Source organism: Petaurus breviceps, unplaced genomic scaffold (assembly GCF_028583685.1).
Source record: "Petaurus breviceps papuanus isolate PSGF00001 unplaced genomic scaffold, PetGlider_PUasm1.0 208, whole genome shotgun sequence".
Classification (NCBI taxonomy): domain Eukaryota; kingdom Metazoa; phylum Chordata; class Mammalia; order Diprotodontia; family Petauridae; genus Petaurus; species Petaurus breviceps.
Genome location: NW_027185852.1, coordinates 29067365 through 29086721, shown reverse-complemented (window position 1 = coordinate 29086721; position 19357 = coordinate 29067365). Strand labels below are relative to the sequence as shown.

The following is a 19357-nucleotide window of genomic DNA, read 5'->3' as shown; positions in this document are numbered from 1 at the left end:
TGCCTAATGTGAAAGTATTTGCAGATACTATACTTGATTGTATGGCCCCATGGGGGGAGGGGGGGAGGAGGAGGGAGAGAAAATTTGAAACTCAAGGAATTGTGATAACGAATCTTGTAAACTAAAAGTAAACAAATTAATAGAGACCAAAAAAAAAATAAAAAATAAAACAGTACAATAAAAAAGATGGTTGCACATGAAGCTACAAAAAAAGAAAAAAGAAAGGATTCAGCCTCAATGTCCCACTCCAATCCATCTTCCACTCAATATCAAAGAAGTGATTATCCTGAAGTGTAGATCTTATTGTGTCACTGTCACACGCGCGCACACACACACACACACACACACATTCAATGTCAGCAACTCCCTATTCTTTCCAGGATCAATTGTAAAGTCTTCAGATGAACGTTTCAAGCTCTTAACCTGGTCCCTTCCGATCTTTCCAGACTTCTAATTCCTTCTCCCAGTTACTCTCTGATCCAGCTACGTTGACCTCCTTCCTGTTCCTCTCATACAACACATAATCTCTTTGTGCTGGCTGTCCTCCTTCTTGGATTGATCTCCTCCTCACCTCCAACTACTGACTTCCCCAGTTTCAAACTCAGCTCAAGTCTCAGCTTCTGCAGGAGGCCTTTCCTGCCTCCCCTCCCCCCCCCACCCCAGATTCTAGTTTCTTCCCTGAGATCACCTTCCATATGTTCTATAGGTTTCTCATCTGTCCCTATTTATTTACCTGTTGTCTCCCTGTTAAACCGTAAGCTTCTTGGGGACAGAGATCTGCTTTTGCTTCCAAGCCTGGAACATAGTAAATGTTTAAAAATGTTTGCTGAATGATTGAGATACAAACTACAAACAACCATATGAAAGAATGGTCCAAATCACTAACAATAAGAGAAATGAAAAAAAAAAGAAATGAACATTAAAATAAACTTAAGGGTTCCACTTTGCCAATCAGATTTGTAAAGGTGGCAAAGGATGACAGTGACCATTGCTAGAGAAACCATGGGAAGACAGGTACTAAGCACTAAGTCTCAGCTCTTGAAAAGCTTCCATACTACACACTGCCACACTAGGGGAAGTCAACACACAAAAGGAAGATGAAAAATTGGGATGGGGTCTGTGAAGGTACCTGGCACAGGGGACACTGTGTTGAAATACAGATAATTAGACAAACATCCAGAAAAGAAATGAAGGTTGGCTGGCTGGGGACCCTCCCCAAAATGGGAGCTCCTGAAGGAACTCACCAATGGGAGAGGGAGGCCAGCAGAGGGATGTTCCAGAGTGACAATGCTGCAGTTGGGTGATTAATGAGAGGAGGGGGAGGGTGAAAAGGCTCCCATGCTGAGGGAGGTCCTAGGGTGAGGCATGGTGTTAAAATCCAAAAAGAAGCACCACCATGAAGAGAATGAAGGTTGGCTGGCCTGGGTCTCTCCCTAAAGTGTGGAGCCCGGCACAGGCATGCTAATAGGCTGTTGGTGTCACAGCCATTCAGGAGGGGAATTTGGAACTACTCCCCCAAACTCAATAAACTATTCTTTAATTCTGTGATGCCACTATGGGGCGTTTACCTCAGCAATAGAGGGAAATTACCTATAGGTGAAAATATAACAATGTTTTTTCTTAGAGAAAAGAACTGGAAACTAAGGGATCAGTGGGGGAATGGATAAGCAAATTGTAATATAGAAATGTAATGGAATATTATTATGGCGTCAAAGTGACAAATATGAAGGATTCAGAGACATTTGGGACGATCTAGATGAACTGATACACATGGAAATGAGGAAAACCAGGAGAAGAGTTTATTTATACAATAGCCACCATAATGCAAAAGATCTTTGAAAGCCTTAAGAACTGCCAAGAACTGCAGGACTGAAGAACTGAGCTAAGTTCAGCCAGTCTGCCGAGATGGTTTACTGGGGTGTGGCTGCTACACATGCTACAGGTTCTTGGAGCCACAACTGAGAGTGGGGTGACAGGTGGACCCCAAAGATAGATGAACACCCCCTCCCACATTGCTTAGAGGTCACGGGAAGGAACTGGACATGTTTGGCCAGGATAAGAGGACACAGCTGGGCCTGTGTTCCAGTGTCTGAAGGATGTTATGTGGCTTAGGGAGTAGTCTTGATTCATCTGGCCCCATAGAGGCCAGGCTAAATAAGGCCATATGGTCACCTCCCTCACTCTCCTCATTGTCCTCAAGGGCTTCACTTTCATGATCAAGAATGCTGAAATTTCTCTCTTTGGTCCCAAGGTCTGCTGTCCTCTCCTGCTTCAGCCACCCCTTCATGCTCAGGCCATCACTGCTCCTGCTCTGACCTCACCTTCCTCCTTCCTCATCTCAATACTCCACTCAGTACAACTTTACACTGTCTTCTTTGCTCAAGTCTCTTGTCCTGCCTTGAGTCAATCACTACTTGTCACACTCCAACTTTGATTTACTCTCCCACCCCCATCCCAGCTGCCTTTTTTGCCCTCAGTGTGCCGCTGAATGGGCAAGGCAATCCTTTTACTCATCCCTAATTAATTCTCTATCGCCCTCCCCCCACCCCAGCTGCTGTTCCAAATCTTCTCTCTTCCACCCTCCCACACCATCCCCTCCCACCCTCTCAGCATAGGACTTCATCTTCCACTTTAGTGAGAAAACACAGGCCATTGCCACACATTTCCTCTTCTATTTTACATCTTAGAACGCCCTTTTAAGCTCCCCATCTTCTCTTCTGTTCCAATCACCTCAACATGGCCGTTGAAATGCCCTTTTAAGGCCCAGGTCTCCCCTACTCAGTCAGTGCCATCGTCGGGGAATTCCTCAGCCCAGGTTCTAAGATCTGTCTACCCCAAAGGACTGCTTCTGTTGTACTTCATAGCCAGCCTCCTCAGCCTCCACTAACACCTCAGGTCTTCCATCTGCTGCTGGGTGCAGTCTGTCCCCTGAGGAACAGCCTCTAGGGCCTGGGCCAAGTGTCTTCCATCTGCCCCCAAACCACTTTCATCTGTTCCAGCACGAGACAATTTCCACCTCCTGCTACCAGCCCATTGTTCTTATTGGGATGTGGATGGCTTCCTATGCAAAGAAGAGCACTGCCCCCTCTGACTTCAGGCCTTTCCTCTCCTGCTGCTCCTGTCCTTTGAGGGTAGAGAATGGTGCCCTCCACTCAGTGATGAACGCTCTCATCCCTACTCATCCCCTTCATATCGCAGTATCCCATGACTCCTATATATTATCATTCAAACGCTATTCCAAACCCCCCACCACCCAAGTCCTCATTCTTCTCTGCTTCAACCCTCCTACCCCAAAGTTTCGGCCTACCACCCACTCCTTCCATCGTGCCCCCTGGAATGCCTTTTCCATAGGCAACAAACTTCCCTTCATCCTAAATCTTTTCCTCTCCCATTCCTTCCATCTACCTGAAACCTGGCTTCCTTCTGGCAACACAGACTCCCTGGCCACCCTTTTCAGTACTGGTTGAACCTTCACTCAATCTCTTCATCTCATTCCTTCTTCTCCACATCCTCCCCCTTCCTCTATCCCTCAGTAACCTCTCTTCCTTTGAAGTCCATACTATTCATATCTATTATATCCAATCAAAATCCTAGTAGCTGTCATCTACAGATGCCTAGGTCACTCCCTCCTCTCCTTTGGTAGCTGGCTCACAATTTTTCTTTCCCAATTAAAAAACACTCTTTACATAAATAAAGGCATATCTAAATGATTGGAGATATATTAATTGCTTATGGGTAGACTAAGCCAATATTTTTAAAATGGCAATACTATGTATATTAATTTACTTTTTCAGTGTCATGCCAGTCAAAAAACCCAAAGGACAACTTTTTTTTTTTTAAGCAATTGGGGTTAAGCAACTTGCTCAACATTACACGGCCAGGTATTTCTGGGTGGGTGCTAACTGTCTGAGCCCGGGATTCGATCTCCAGGTCTTCTCAACACTGGAGCCGGTGCTCTTACTCGCTGTGCTACCTGGCCGCCCCCAAAGGACTACTTTTTAAAGCTAGAAACAATAGTAACAAAATTCATCTGGAGAAAAAAAGGTCAAAAATTTCAAGGGAAACAATTTTTTACAATAAGAAAAGAAGGAAACCTAGTAGGACCTGATTGTAAACCATACTATAAAATTGTAATCACCAAAACAATTTGGTACTGGGTGAGGAATAGAGAGGTTGATCAATGGAACGTATTAGATACATAATACACAGAGGCAAAGGAGTGCAGTAACTTAGTGTTTGAAAAACCCAAAGATCTCAGCTACTGAGGCAAGAACTATCTATTCAACAAAAACTTGAGAAAAATGGAAGTCTGGCAGAAACTAGGTCTAGATTAGGGCAGCTATGTGGCAGGGTAGATAGAGTACTGGGCTTGGCATCTTCATGAGCTAAAATCTGATTAGGTAATAGTTGTGTGACCCTAGGCAAGTCACTTATTCCCATTTCCTCATCTGTAAAATGAGCTGGAATGGCAGACTGCTCCAGTATCTCCGCCAAGAAATGACTTAACAAATAAAGGTGTAGACCAACATCTCAAACCGTATATCAGCATGAGCTCCAAATGGGCGAGTGATTTAGATGTAAAGGGTGACATTATAAATGAATTAGAGGAACATGGAAGAAATTACCTATCAGATTTATGGATAAGGAAAAGTTCATGATTAAGAGATAGAGAGGTTCACATGAGGTAAAATAGATAATTTTGATTTATAAAATCAAAAAGTTTCTGTACAAACCAATGCAGCTAAAATTAGAAGAGAAGAAGGAAATAAGAGAAATATATATGCGTGTATATATAAATATGTGTGTATATATTCATATATGTGTGTACATATATATGTATACATGTACACACACACACATTTCTAAGAACAGGAGCCACTAGGTGGCACAGGGGACAGAGCACTGGGCCTGGAGTCAATTTGCCTCAGTTTCCACATCTATAAAATGGGGATAATAATAGCACCCTTCTTGAAGAGTTGTTGGGAGACCCTGAGCCCTGTCTCTGCCTCCTGGGGCTCTGGCACCTACACTCTCCAAGTGTCCAGCATCTGGCAGATTTCCCAGCACTCAAAGACCCCACCTCTTCCTCCCTCCTCCCCAAACCAGCCCCAAAGTGTCTCAGGAAAAATGTTCAGTACTTTAGGTCAGATTTCAAACCAGGAGCCTCCTCCTGCCTGCCGGAAGGGATCTTCCTCCTTCTCCTCTGTCCCCCACACCCAGACCGCTGCCTTTGTAGCCTCCGTGGGTGCCTCCCTGTCTCAAATCTCATTTTCTAGGAGAAGAAACAGAAATTGTTTAAATAAAGTTGGTGGCATGTTACAGAAAGCCTTCCTTAAGCACAGGCCTCAAGCAGTGACTAGAACTCAAGCCCCCAGGGTTGGCTGGTACTTATTACATTATTCCATCTGTACAATGAGGGGCTTGGTCTAGGGGTCCTTCTCAGCTCTAACTTTTGGATCTGGTTCTCCGAGGATGCATTTTGGGCACTTCACTCTCCTTCTCTGATTTCTCCCCACTGGCCGAATGCCCACCGCTCTACAGCCTGCCATCCCTCGGCGCTTCCCAGGTTTCTATGGGGCCAAACTTTACCTACAAGACCAGTTACTTCATTTGTTTTTTGATGGGCTACAAGCCACCCCAGACACAAACTCATTTGTTCCTTTGCTAGTTGAGAGTTCTCACAGCAGGGGAAGGGGAGAGAGAACTGAGGTCTGAGACCTGCCTGCACTTCAGAGCTGTCAATAATGGGATAGGACAGTGGGTGCAGTGAATACAGCCAAGGTCCTGAGAGCTGAGTTCAAGTGTTGAGTCTTGCTAATAAGCAACCCCAAGCCTGTCCCACTTTCCTCCCTGGGCCTCTGTGCACCGCTATGTCAAGTGACAGAGACCTCAGCCCTGAGGTCTGTATCAGCCCCAACATTTCAGGATACCCCTAATACTCCAAGGCCCCAACAACTGGGTGTCTACTTTGCCTTCACTCTCTACCTAGTATATTTATCTGTACACATATTGTACCAAGAAGGCAGGGTCGGCTTCCTTTTTCCTCCATATCCCAGATGCTCTGCACCACACCTGGGGCTACCCAGCAGGTGCTCAATAATTGTGTGTGGGTGAAGCACCCCCAATTCTCAGCTTCTCCCTGAATCCCTCCAGGAGAGGCATCTTCCCATCCCCCTGTGCAGCTGCTCTATCTTGGAGGCCCTGTCAGCATCACTGGCTAAAAATAACCCAGCCCCAAAATCGGTTTTGCCTCCAATGGTGGGAGGAGGGATACCAGGGGGAAGGGGACGTGGATGCTTGTGAGGACGACAGCAGCAAAGCTTTATGGGAGCCTGGGCATTCAGAGAACCTGAGCAATGGAGCAGGCCTTAGAGATGTCAGGGATACAAAAAAAATGAGTTAATGAGCATTTATTATGTACCTACTATGTGTCAGATGCTTCACAGAGAGAGAGGACACACAGAAAGGCAAGGACACTGTGCCTGCCCTCAAGAAACTCTGATTCTAACACAGAAAATGAAAGTCTCTGCCCTGCAGCATCATGGCCAAGTGGGGAGACTGAGGCTGTGTTTCTGAAAGGCAGCCGTCCCCCTCCCTCTTCCCTCCTTATTCCCCTTCATCCTCCTCCTGCTGGAGGCAAAGCTGCTTAGCCAGCTGGGCTGGGCTATTTTTAGAGGTAAGCTGAGCAGTTCTTGAGATACAGAGAGAGAGTGTATATTTGTTATATGTAAGACAAATAAGTTATATATACATGTATGTTATATATAAGATGAAATATATATACATATATACATATGAAATGTATGTCATATGTAAGATATGTTATATATGATATATAAATTTGTTATATGTAAGTTATGTAACAGAAAAATTTGTTATATACAAGATATATGAATTATATATGAAGTGTTTGTCATATTTAAGTTATATATAAATTTGTGTAGGTTATATATAAGCATTTATAAACATAGGATATATATATATATAGTATCTATATTTACATAGAAAATAAATACAAGGTGGTGGGGGTGGAGAATCACAAAAGCCCTTACATAGAATGTGATGCTTGAGCTGAGCTTTAAAGGAAACAATAGAGAGAGGTGAGAAAGAAGCTATTTCCAAAGGTAGGCACAGCTTGTGGAAAGGGCTATGGCAAGGAAACAGGAGAGCAAGAAGGTCCAGCTGGAGTCTGGCATGCAAGAAGGACCACGGGACTCAGGAATACATAACAAAGCTGGGAAAGTAGGTCAGAGCAAGGCTGTGAAGGGAAATGCCCAAGAAATTTGGATTTAATGCTGCAGGCAATAATAATGATGGTGATATTTATATAAGTGTTTTAAGGTTTGCAGAGTGCTTTATAATTATTATCTTATTTGATCCTCACAACATCTCTGGGAGGTAGGAAGGAAGGAAGAAAAGAGGGAGAGAAGGAAGGGGAGGAGGGAAGGGAGGCAGGAAGGAAGGGAGGAAAAAGAGAAAGGAAAGAAGGAAGGAATGAAGGAAGGAGGGAAAAAGGGGAAGGAAAAAAGGAAGGAAGGGGGAGAGAGGGAGGGAGAAAGAGAAAGGAAGGAAGGAGGGAGGGAGAAAGAGAAAGGAAGGAGAGAGGGAGAAAGAAAAGAAAGAAGGGAGGGAGGGAAGAAGGAAGGAGAAAGAAAAGAATATTCTTCAGTATGCACTGCACACTGCGTGCATAAGCTCTCATCTAGAGGTGGATAGAAATGCTTTAGGATTGTGGTTAGGCATTTATATTGATAAGAGCAACCAAATCTTTCAATCTTTGTTTATCTTTATAACATTGTTGTTATTATATAAATTATTCTCCTGGTTCTATTACTTCCCTCTGTATCAGTCCATACAAGTCTTCCCAGATTTTTCTGAAATCTACCTGCTCATTATATCTTATAGTACAATAACATTCTGTTACATTCACATACCACAACCTGTTCAATCATTCCCCAGTTGATGGGCATCCCCTCAGTTTCCAATTCTTTGCTACCACAAATAAACCTGCTATAAACGTTTTTGTTCAAATAAGTCCTTTTCCTCTGTATTTGATCTCATTGAGGGTATAGACCTACTAATGATATCTCTGGGCCAGAGGGTTTGCACAGTTCAGTAGCTCTGGAGGCATAGTTCCCAGGCATTTCTCCAAATGACTGGACCAGTGCACAGTACACAGCAAGGCATTCATGTACCTGTTTTCTCAGCCTCTCCAGCATTTGTCCTTTTACTTTTTTGTCAGCTTGATCAATCTGCTGGGGGGGGGGGAAAGTGGTACCTCAGAATAGTTTTAACTTGCATTTTGTCAATTATTAGTAATTTAGAGAATTTTTTTCATACGGCTATTGATAGCTTGGATTTCTTTCTCTGAAAACAACCTATTCATATTTTTTGATCATTTAGTCATTGGGGAGCAATAACAATAATAATAACTAAGATTTATATAGCATTCACTATGTGCCAAACACTGTGCTAAATGCTTTACAATTATCATCTCGTTTGTAGTAAGTTTTTGTAGTGGGGAGAACAGAGAGGTGGGGTCTTCGAATGCTGGGAAGCCTGCCAGATGCTGGTCGCTTAGGGATTGTGGGCGCCAGAACCCCAGGCAGCAGAGACAGAGCTCAAGTCCCTATCCAAGGTCAGCCTCCAAGTTACTAGGGCAAGCACAAGCCAAGGAGGGCCCAGAAGTTCTTCCTGGCCAGGCCCTTCCACCATTGTCTGCTGAGTCAGTGGCAGTCCTTGGCCCCAGCTCTGCCGCTAACAGTAACCTGTGTAGCCTCATTTTCCTTCTCAGTAAGAAGAGGTTGAACCAGATATGGTGCCTGTCGACTCTGTCCCTTCCCATAGCCACGCCATTTCCTTCCTCATTGGCAAAATCCTGCCCAATTTCCCTTTCCAGGAAGTTTTCTCCGATTCCTCAACCCCTTTCCATTCACTTCAGAAATATATTCCATTCCTTTTTTAAAAATAGAATTTTGCAGATATTTTACATCACTTAGACTTCTCCCTGTATCCCTTCCTCTCTTCCTCCCAGAGTACCATCCCTTATAACAAAGAATTTTTTAAAAGAAAAAAAAATCAACATCATCTCAAGTCCCTCTCCATCCTTCCTTCAGCTGTTTGCTCACTCTGAGGCTACTTCCTCCTCTTTATAAGAGGGAGTTGTATTAGGGGGCCTTAGAGACCCCTGCCAGCTCTGAACCCTCTGACTTTTTTTTTTTGAGGCAAACAGAAAGTGTGACTTGCCCAGGGTCACACTGCTAGTAAGTATCTAAAGCTGATTACAGGGCCAGTTGCTTTATGCACTGAACTACCTAGCTGCCCTGAATCCTCTGACTCAGAAATTCCCAAACTTATTTAACCTACCACCCCTAAAAAAAAAATTACTCAGCGCCCTGCTGGAAATCTACTTTCTTTAACCCTTTAACTTTTTTTTTAATTTGCATCATTTAAAAAAAAAAGAAAAGAACTTAAAAAAATAACACACCTCAAATTTAATAATCTATTGTAAATTTGTGGGGTTTTTTTCCCTGCACTGAAATTTTGATAATGCAATATTGAATCATGTAATGTAGAGTATCACGTTGTAAACAAATCATTACACACACATATTCCTGCCAATGCATGCTGTACTTCCCGACAACGTGCTTTGTACTCACCTGCCAACATTTACTTGTTAAGATCTATCAGTGGACTTGACTAGCGATCGGTTATAACTTTCATTTTATGTGTTTATTGGGAAAATAATGAAACCAGTATGACTTTAACTCTGTTACACAACAAATAAGACATGTACAAAAAGTTTAACAAAATTTTCTTCTATTCCTCATTGTTTCCACTGCCTCCTTATTTTTATCCAACACCCCCCCAGTTGCATCTGAGACTATTACCCGCTCCCTGGAACAGTCCAGTGTCCCCCAAGGGGTGGCATCGACCACTCTGAGAACCTATGCCTGATTTTTAATTTCTAGGAGCCTTCTTGATCCAAAAAAAAAATTGGGCATAAGGTGCTGCCGTCACTTGCCCAGTGTAGGCAGACCTCCAAGCCACTTCTGGTTACTCCATATCATGCCCTGTTTGGTGAACCATCTACCCTTCCCCCTTCTAAAATCACTTTACAGGGGTCTCCCCTCATTAGGATGTAAATTCCTTGGGGGTAGGGGACTATCACCTTTGTATTCCTATCTCTTCTAAATCCCGTAAATGCTCCATCTATCTACACTTCATTCTCTTCTTTCCCTTTCCTTCCTTTCTTCTTTCCTTCTTTCCTCTCTTTCATCTATCTGTCATCTCTCTATCATCTTTTTTCTATCATCTGCCTGCCTGTTTGTCCATCTATCTATCATCTGTCTGTCTATCCATCTCTGTCTCTCTCCTTCTCTCTCTCTCCTTTCTCTCCTCTCTCTCTTTCTCTCTCCTTTCTTTCTCTCCTTCTCTCTCTCCCCCTCCCTCCCTCTCCCCTCCCTCTCCCTCTCCTTCTCTCCCTCCCTCCCTCTCTCTCTCTCTACCCCCTCCCCATTTACTTAAGGTCTCCTGTGGAATTTAAATCCCATGAGGTCAGGGCCTGTTGGGTTGTTTGTCAAATGCATAGTAGGGGCTTAATAAATGTTTGCTTCCACTCCCTGTCAGGGATCGATAATGGGGCCTTTGCCTGTAGCAGGTGCTTGGTAAGCGTCTAGTGAATTGAACCTTAGATTATACATTTAGTGGCAGGACCCTGTATGAGGCTTCCTGAGCTCCTGTCCCTCTGGCAAGGCCTGGTTTGGTGGATTCTTTCACTTGGCACAAGGTTTTCCTGAGACCCGTCGATGCTAATCTTTCCGTTAGCAGATCAGACCTCCAGGCTGGGCCCATTCCTTCAAGGCCAGCAGAGACAAATTTCCCCTGACACTCACACTCCTCTCCTCCCCAGAAACCTATGGCCCAGGGAGCTTTGTTTCCAAAACCTCTGGAGGGCAGGCCTTTGTTTAGAGCAGCTACAAGTGTTTACTTTCATTTTCTGCATCCTGCATAGCCCAGGAAATTCTCTGGGATCCCAGCTTCTTTCTCCATTCAGTCAGCCCAGTGTTGTGGAAAGAACGTGCCCAGGACTGGAAATCAGAGGACCTGAGTGTGAATCTCATCTTTGCTCTGACTTGCTGTGTGACCTTGGGTGGGTCACTTCCTTGCTCTGAACCTGTTTTCTCTGTCAAATGTCACTAAGGTCCCTTAGGCCTATGATTCTACTGCTCCTCTGACCCTCCTCCTCTCATTGCCCATGATCTCCTGGGCACCCCTGTGAGGGAGCCAGAGTAGCTATTTGTAAACCCATCTTACAGAGGAGGAAACTGGGGTCTGCAGAGGGGAAAGGACTTACCCAAGGTCACGTAGACAAGAGTCAGGGCTAGAAGCTGGTTTACATACAGCTGCCAATGTGAGCCTGTGGGGAAACCAAAGAAGGGAGTTCTAATGTTCCTCCCATCTCCATTATTTGTTGGGGGGATTGGCCTTTTGCCCCTTCCCCTCTGCAAGTCTCGGTTTCCCCACCTGTAAAATGGGGGCATTGGTGTGGTCTGGACTCTGGATGGTCTCATTCTATAAATGCCTTATTCCCTTCCCTTCCTTTTCTTTCCCTGCTCCTAGGAGGCAGCTGCACCTCCCCCATCCCAGGCCCCCAGCCAGGCTCCATTCTGCCTCAAGGCATCCCTCCCCTCCTTCCACCTCACCACCCAGACTGGTTACTCCACTGGACTCTGGACTCAGGAACCTGAGGTCTCACTGTCTGGGGCTTCACGGTGCAGCCATCTCAGCAGCATCCTCCCTCTTCTTCTGGGGTCTGGCCTGGCTCTGATTCTCCCTTTGAAGCCTGACTCCCTGACAGGAGGGAAGGTGAGTTGGCCACTGGTGCTTGGGTCACTGTCTTTCTCCTTCTGGGGTTGACATGTCTCAGAATCATAGGATACAAAACTAGAAGGGCCCTTAGAATTCCTCTAGGCCCTCATTTTACAGGATACTGAGGCACAGAGAAGGACGTGTCTTGCCTTGCCTAAGATCTCATGGTCAGTGTCAGGATTTGTGGCTTTCCTGGGCGCTGGAGAGTGTGACTGTCCTGCTGCCTCTGGGGGTTAGACCTAGCCTGTGACATCCTGCTCTCCACCTCCACTCTGGGCAGAGCCCTCACCTAGGAACTTTGTGTGGGGAAAGAGGAAGAGGAAGGCTTAGCCTCTGCTTCCAGGAAAGCCTGGGTGGGAAGCAGAGGCATGGAGAGGAAGCTGTGGTCCTTGCCTAGTCCTGCAGATGGAGGGGAGCAGGGGCTCAGGCAGCTGACAAACATCCACATTTGGCCTGGAAATGTAATGCGGGCAGACCTTATTGCAAGCAAGCCCCTTATATGGATTTCTGTGTTTGTGAAAAGAGCCCCCATAGGGTTGCCTCCACTGCAGAGCTGTCCAAGGGCATTTATGCTTGTTTCCGAGTCACAAAAACTCCACTTTCTAAGTAGCACAACCCAGGCCTCAAATCAAGCCCACAGTATCGTATCTGCAGTGGAAAGCATCCTGGACTTGGAAACCAGAGCTCTGGGTTCCAATCCTGGCTTTGTCATTTACTCCCTGTGTGACCCAGGGCAAGTCTCTTCCCCTGGTGGAGTCTCAGTGAAAATTGGGGTCATGCATTTCTGGCAATCACTTCTGTTCAATTCAAGAAACATTTGTGAGTTTCTTATTAAATCAGGAAGTTGGGCATTGTAGACAGAAGAGGGCTGACTTCAAAGTTCTTGTCTGCCACATGCTGTCCTGGGACAAGGTGATTCAGTGCCCCAAACTACTTAGGGGATACTCATCTAGAGCCAGAAGGGACCTCCAAGGTCCTCAGTTCCAAGCCCCTCATTTTATAGATGAGGAAACTGGGGCCAGCGAGTTAAATGGCTTGCCCATGGTCACACAGCTGGTAGGAGTCAGAGACAGAATTTGAACTTAGATTCACATTTAGTCCTTTTCCCCCCATGCCTCACTAAGACTCTAAGCTTCAGGGCATGTGCCTATCACTGTGTTAAGAGAGGGAATTTCATTCCCAGGAAGTCCTCTATGCCAATGAGATCTTCAACTGGTTCAAAGTGTGCTAGGGCATTGTTCTGGGGGAAATCACAGGATCATAGGATTGAAGAATCAAAGTTAGAAAGGGTCTTAGAACCCCTCAAGTCTGCCCATTCCCCAGCTTCTTTATTTTGCAGATGAGGAAACTGAGATACAAGTGACTAAGTGGGTAGGGGGTCTAGAGTTCTAGCTGTCCGGAGTCAGGCCTGAGGCAGAGTAAGCTTCCTTCAGGCACAAAGCTCCAGCTGGAAGGAGGCAGCTCTGTGGCTGCCTCAGTGTCCAGCCCCAGCTTGCAGACCTCCAGGGACAGGAAGCTCACTATTCGAGTCAGACCCACTCTGGTTACAGATGAGGAAGCTGAGGCCCAAAGAAGGGAAGGGAATAAACAGTGAATAATACCAGAGCTGGAATCTGAACCTCCTCTTACACTCCAATGCCTTATTCTAAGGCTGCTCACAACAGACCTTGCCCTTTGCCAGAAATCTGGCTGAATTACAGAGATTTCTTCTGGGTTGCTGTGGGGTCTTTGCCCTTGGCCTCTGGGCAACACCTCTCTTGGTCTGTGCCACACAGATGGGGCTCTGAGCACCTAGACCTTCTTGCCCCTTGTAGCAGAAAGTACCCCAACATACCCAGGGTGGCTGCCAACACAGGTTCTTAGATCTGCTTTTCTAAAGGAAAGCAACTCAAAATGGGTTAACAAACTTGTTATTTACCTAGTTCAGGGGGAAAAGGTCAGCACCCTGAACTTCAGAGAATAGAGGTTACAAGCAGACAACAAATATAGACAGATAAACATCAGCAGAGAGGGCTTCCAGCTGCCTGACCATTACATCCATACCTAGTCAGTTACCAGAGAGGGAAGCACCAGTATCTGGGTTTTCAGAGACGGGGGCTCAATGGCTGCACAGTCTCTTCTGGTCAAATCATACAACTCTTCTCAAAGTGAGCCCCAAAGCAAAGCCTCATACCAGGGTATATACAGGCTTCTCCTGGATCATTGAGTGTAACAGCCCTCTTATCCCACTGCCCAATCACAAAGCATCAAGGCATGGGCATTCCTGAAAAACAAGCCTCTGGCCACTGGTTCCAGGTGACCACATTCAGCCTATTAGGGGGCAGAGTATATTTTCAAATCAAGGAAGGTTCTCAGAGTCACTTAAGCCAATCAAAGGGCCTAGAGGCAGGGAAGATCTTAAATTCCTATTCCCATAACACCCCCTGAGCCAGCCTGGCTCCCTGGCCTCAGAAACTGGCCACCCACTAGCCCTCATCACCTCCCTCCTACTGCTGCTGTCCCATCCCTGAACCCCCAGAGATCTCATCTCCTCTTTGCCTTACCAAATGTCCAAGCCTTCTGGACTATGAGCTGAGATGTAATTTACAAGGGAACAGAGACTGCCCATTCAGAGATAATGGGGGGGAAGGGAGGCTGTGTGGGGTGCCCATGGAAACTTAGCCATCACCAGGAAAGAGCCCAGCAAGGGAGTCAGGATCAGTTAGGATCAGTATCTGGGCTGGAAATGTTTTAGGATGTAACCAAGCATGGCAGTGGTTTTAATATGTTTGATTTGTCCCTCTTGCTGTGGCTACAAGTGAAGGATGTATACAGTCTGTGCTTGGGTCTAGCCCAAGTCTAGGGAAATATTTGACAGTAGGAAATGTCTTGTTCTCTTGTAATTGTAACCCCACTGCTTAGAACAATGCCTGGGTATAAAGTGCTTAATCAATGCTTTCCTACCTACTGGCCTACCTAGCTACCTTCTTCTTCCTTCCTTCCTTCCTTCCTTCCTTCTCCCTCCCCCTGCCTTCCTTTCTCTTCTCTCCCTCATGCTCCCCTCCAGGTAACCTGATACAAGACACACACACACACACACACACACACACACACTCACACACAGAGCTAGAGATAGAGGTAACCAGCTCTAACCAGGGAGAACTTGATGGTTCCCTGCAGTGATCTCTGGTGTCGGGTGGAGCACAGACCTTCCAGTATAAGCCTGAGATTAGAAGCAAGTGGCAGACAGCACCTCCTCATGCTAAAAATATTCAAACTTTTGGACTCATAACTTTAGAGCTGCAGTTCTTCAGGTCAAGTTTGGATGAGGAGCAGAGAGTGTCAGTGGCAAAGATACTAAGGAAAAACTTCCTGATAGATTGAGTGCTGGAAAGCACCTAAGAGGCCATTGTGTCCAGTTCCTCATTTTACAGTTGAAGAAACTGAGGCTGAAAGTGATTTGAGAAAAGTCATTTCACTTTCTTGAGCCTCAGTTTCCTCATCTGTAAAATGAGGGTGTTGGACATGATGGCCTCTGAGATTTCTCCTGGATCTAGATCTAGGCTCCTAGGACTTGTCTAAAGTCACATGTGTAGGAAGTGACAGAGTCAGGATTCAAACCCAGGACTTCTGACCCCAAATATAGCAAGCACCCTTTCTTCACACACCATGCTATCTCTCTCTCTCTTTTTTTTTTTCTTCTTGGAGTGGGGAGCGCAGGGTAGGAGAGTTAAGTGACTTGCCCAAGGTTGTATGGTTATTAAGTGTTAAGTGTCTGAAGCCAGATTTGAATGCCATCTAGCCACCTCAACACCATGCTATCTCTTGTCCAAAATAGTTTCAAAATTTACAATTCATGGCTGGCTGCTGGCCAAGTGTGGAGTATCCTGGTTGGTGGTGGACTTTGGGTTTTTCACTTATCACTAGCCAGACTTCTCCCCAGGAGTAGCCTTCTTGCCCTGGGCATACCTCTTCCCTGTGGCCCTCTCTCCCAACTGGCAAGTCCCTATCTCTCCTCTCTCTCTCTTTATATATGTGCCACTTTACAGGTGCCCAGGCCATACTCACTTCATTCCTGGCTCTAGTCTTTTGGTCTTTTCCTTATCTTTGGCCCCTTCTCAGCTCCCATCAATATGTTCTCTTCCTCCGTTAGAATGTAAACCCCCTGAGGGTAGAGAATGTCTTTCCTTTTGCTTCTAATTGTACCCTCAACACAACACCAACTTCTGGTGTGTTTGCTCCAACTCAACCCAGTCATTGTTTCCTTCACTCCTGACTTCCTTCTACAGAGATCAGGCCTTCCAGCAGCCTGATCACACTTGGACCAAGAAAAATGCGCATCAAACAGAGCTGGCCAGTGGACCTGGAGCTCGCGCCTGCCTGACAATGACCATGACTGGCATTTATGAAGTATGTGGCAGCCTCTGGCCCCAGAGACCCGATTTTAGAGAAGGGAGAGGAAGGAGCGCAGGCTGGAGTGGAGCAGGTGGGACTTGAAGGATGTGGGACATCTGAGTCCTCATTCTGAGACCCAGGAGCTTTAGAGGTCCCCTTATCCCTTCTAGGCCTCAGGGTCTCACTTCACAAGAGGAGGGGCTTAGATCTGATGGCCTCGCAGGTTTCTCCCAGCTCCTGCAGTATATCCTCAGGTCTTCCTGTGCTCTGGACCCTGGCATCAAGGTTTGCAAAGCTCTTACAACCATTGTGGGAGGAACAGAAGGCAACCGGGATGGACAGCCTTCGTTTTATGGAGGAGGAAGCCAAGGTTCAGAGATGGGAAATGATCAGTCAAGTCACAAGCCAAGTCCAATGGTCTTCCCACTGTATCTCTCCTCTGAGTCCCTCTCCCAGGTGCTGGATGACTCTTTGAGAGGTAGGCTGCAGGGACAATCCCTGCTTGGGAAGCTACTGATGTCCATCTTGGACGCAGGATGGACAGTGGGGGTCACTAAGGCAGTCAGAGGGATGTCCTTATTCTCTTTTCCTTTCTTTTCCTCCCAGATGCCAGCTCCAGGAAGGTCTCTGGCCAGAAGACTAATCCTGGAACTCAGCTCTAGGGCTCAGCTTAGTGTCTGGGGAACAAATTGGAAGCATCCATGTGTCCCTGTCTATCCACAGTCCTCCCGCTCAGCTGGAGGCTCAGGTAAGGGCTGGGGACTGGGGCAGGAGGGCAAGATCTGGGGACCATAGACCCAACGGTCTGTGGCTCTAGCCTTGGCCTTTGGAACCAGTGTGAAATTCCCTAGTGGAAACTGGGGTGGAAGGTCTGGGGAAGAAAGGAGGCCACAGAAGTCAGGGAGCACCTATCCACAGCTCTGATGGTGAGACAGCTGGAAGTACTGGGAATAAGCAGGTCTCTCATATAATTGATGACAAGAAGACATTTTAGCTAGCTAGTTACCTAGCTAGGTGCTGGAGAAAGATGGATGGTTGGATAGATAAGGAAAGACAGAGAAAAATGGATAGATAGAGAGAGTTGGATAGACAGGTAGAGGATGCATTTATTAAGCACCTACTTTGTGCTGGGCACTGTTCTAAGTGCTGATTATACAAAGAAAGGCACAAACATGGCTCCTACCTCTAGGAGCTGGCATCTTTATATGCTGGACAGAGAAAATGGTCTACTTTAGGCTTTAGCATTGGATGATTCAATTCACTTAAACAAAAAATTTATTAAGGGCCTACTATATTATACTGGGCTGGGCCCTGAGGATACAAAGGAAACAAGACAATAGCCCCTGTCCTCTGGGGTGCTATGTTACTCAGGAAGTGAACCAAGAGAATAATTTTCCTTTTGCCTTTTTCCCCTGCTAGGCTTCTGTAGCTATAGGTCAAAGAGACTCCAGTTCATGTAATACGTGCATGTTGAGTAGAGAGTGTCCTTCATTTCATCAAATAGAAAAGGTACAAAGGATTCTGGGAGCCTGTCAATGACTGAATAAAACACATAAGGCACTCAAAGGATTCACAGGACCCCCCAAACTAATACAAAAATACATAAAGCACTCAAAGTAGTAGGGACCCTCAGAACCCACACCAAGGGGAAACCGAATGAGCAGAGAACTGCCAGAAATCAGGAATTGTAGATTATTCCTTTGCTACCTGTCTCTCTAAGCCTGAGGCCACTTTCCCCAGGACTCTGTATATATTTGCGGGAGAGGATGACCCTGAGTTTAGGGGGATTGTTTCTGCAACAACTGCTCTTGCAATTCCTGCTCAGTAAATGTTTCTTTCTAAAATTTAACTAACTCTAGTTGGCTAATTAATAGTCAGTGAAATAAGGGGAGCACACTTGTTAGGAGGTCATGAGGGATAATACTAGAAACCTCTCCCCTCCCACAATCCCACACAGAACCATGAGGGAAAAAGAAGACATTGTTTTATGAAACCCAACCTGCCAGTACAGTAGGAGTTGAGAAAATGAGCTGAGTAGGTGCTACATAATTAATTCAGAATACTGCTTTCAAACCTGTCCTGCTGGTCTGCATTTCCTTTTGAACTTTCTTCTGTTCTCCTCAGAGCATTTAATAATGCTTCACTGATCCAGAGATTAAAGTGGGTAAAAGCGTCCCCTGGGGGGGCTGAACAATCCAGGAGGGTAGCACTAGCCTCCAATACAACTGGGGGCTGTTGACTAAGACTAAGGGGATGGTGGAAGCATAAGGAAAGAGAAGATAAGAAGAAAACCTTTGTACAATTTCATCTATTGTGTAACAGAGTTGATGTTATAATGATTACCTTGTACTCCAAATAAACACACAAAATACAAGCTGTAATCTGTCACTGGTCAAGTCCACTGATAGGTCTTAAGAAACAAGTGTTGGCAGGTAAGGGTGTCACACGTTGTCGGGAAGTCCAGCTTGGATCAGCAGGAATATGTGTGTGTAATGCTTTGTTTACAACGTGATACTACATGGTTACATGATGCAATATTGCATCATAAAAATTTCAATGCAGGGAAAAACTCATAAATTTACAATAAATTAGTACATTTAAGATGCATCATTTAAAAAAATTTATTTTTTGGGGTGATTAGGTAGCACAGTGAATAAAGCACTGGCCCTGGAGTCAGGAGGACCTGAGTTCAAATCAGGCCTCAGACACTTAACATAAAAAAACTAGCCATGTGACTTGGGCAAGTCACTAAACCCCAATTGCCCTACCTTCCCCCCTCCAAAAAAAAGCAAAAAAAAAAATTTTTTTTGAAATGACAATTTCAAAAAAAAAACATTAAAGGGTTAAAGAAAGTAGATTTCCAGGGGGTGTTGAGTAAAGTTTTTTTTAAAAGGTGGAGGTAAGCCAAATAAGTTTGGGAACCTCTGAGTGATTCTTTCTTCCTTCCCTCTTTCCTTCCTTCCTTCCTTCCTTCCTTCCTTCCTTCCTTCCTTCCTCCCTCCCTCCTTCCTCCTTCCTTCCTTCCTCCTTCCTTCCTCCCTCCCTCCTCCTTCCTTCCTCCTTCTTTCCTTCCTTCCTTCCTTCCTCCCTCCCTCCTCCTTCCTTCCTTCCT

The 19357-nt window shown here is 45.6% G+C and overlaps 1 long non-coding RNA gene across 1 annotated transcript; it reads left to right on the top strand.

Moving 5' to 3' along the window:
- The first annotated feature begins 11643 nt into the window (after positions 1 to 11643).
- Positions 11644 to 18843, top strand: LOC138165214 (uncharacterized). Its single transcript, XR_011169309.1, has 3 exons — positions 11644 to 11868; positions 16140 to 16723; positions 16852 to 18843. It is a non-coding gene; the product is annotated as an uncharacterized lncRNA (long non-coding RNA).
- The last annotated feature ends 514 nt before the right edge of the window (positions 18844 to 19357 follow it).